The sequence below is a fragment of the Hypanus sabinus genome, chromosome 16, assembly GCF_030144855.1.
Source record: "Hypanus sabinus isolate sHypSab1 chromosome 16, sHypSab1.hap1, whole genome shotgun sequence".
Taxonomy (NCBI): Eukaryota; Metazoa; Chordata; class Chondrichthyes; order Myliobatiformes; family Dasyatidae; genus Hypanus; species Hypanus sabinus.
The window spans coordinates 34,146,697-34,148,283 of record NC_082721.1 but is presented as its reverse complement, the minus strand read 5'-3'; positions in this window follow the sequence as shown (position 1 = coordinate 34,148,283).

Sequence of the window (1,587 nt, the reverse complement as noted above, 5' to 3'; positions counted from 1 at the left end):
GCATGGGGGCAGCCATCTTTGTCGGTGCCACCTCGCCCCGTCCCCGACCCACCGGTGCTTACCAGGCACCAAGACAGCGATTCAACTCTGGCCACCGTAACCCTCGACCAAAGAACCCCACACAAACTTGCAAGGTCAATGATGGACATCCTGGTGGAGGGGCACAGGACTAGCTGCCTGTTTGACATGGGCAGCACTGAGAGTTTTATTCACCCGGACACGGTGCAACGCTGTGGACTCGTGACACGGCCGGTAAGCCAGAGAGTCACCATGGCTTCTGGGTCATATTCCACAGACATCCGGGTGGGTTGTGTAGCGACATTGGTGGTGCAGTGCACAGAATATCGGAACTTTGCGCTACTGGTCATGCCTCAACTGTGCGTGCCTGTGTTATTGGGGCTGGACTTCCAGAGCCACCTCGAAAGTGTGACTATGGCATATGACGGACCCCTCCCACCACTCACTGTCAGGAATCCTCAGTTTTGTGGGACTTCGTCATATACCAAGCTACTGACCACACACACATACCAACTCACACATCCCACCCAGCACCATGCCGACAGCTGTGCTACTGACACCACTTGCAGCCTCTCCACTCTCAAGATCCCTCCCCCACCGCTGTTCGCCAACCTGACCCCCGACTGTAAACCTGTGGCAACTAAAAGCAGGAGGTACAGTGCGGGGGACAGGGCCTTCATTCAGTCGGAGGTGCAGCGGCTGCTCAGGGAGGGGATCATTGAGCCAAGCACAAGTCCTTGGAGGGCCCAGATGGTCGTTGTTTGGACAGGGCAGAAAAATAGGATGGTCATGGACTATAGCCAGACCATCAATAGGTTCACGCAACTTGATGCGTACCCCCTACCCCACATCATGGATATGGTCAACCAGATAGCTCAGTACAAGGTGTACTCGACAATAGATCTGAAATCCGCTTATCACCAGCTCCCCATCCGCCCAGAGGACCGCCCCTACACCGCCTTAGCGGTGGGCGGCAGGTTCTATCACTTCCTGTGCATCCCCTTCGGTGTCACAAATGGTGTCCCTGTCTTCCAGAGGGAAATGGACTGGATAGTGGACCAGTGCCAACTGAAGGCCACATTTCCCTATCTGGATAATATCACCATCTGTGGTCGCGACTGGCCGGATCACAACGCCAACCTCCAATGATTTTTCCAAGTGGCCAAAGCCCTGAACCTTACTTATAATAGGGACAAGTGTGTGTTCGGAACCATCCGACTCGCTATCCTTGGGTATGTCATGGAGAACGGAGTCATTGGCCCTGATCCTGACCATATGCGCCCCCTGTTGGAACTCCCTCTTCCCACCACCCTCAGAGCCCTCAGACGGTGCCTGGGCTTTTTTTCCTATTACGCCCAATGGGTCCCTCATTACGCAGACAAGGCCCGCCCCCTGGTCAAGTCCACCACATTTCCCCTCTCAGCCGAGGCCTGCGTGGCCTTCAGCCGCATTAAAGGGGACATTGCCAAAGCAACGATGCATGCGGTGGACGAGACCATTCCCTTCCAAGTAGAGAGTGACGCCTCCGATTTCGTGCTTGCTGCTACCCTCAATCAGGCAGGCAGGCCA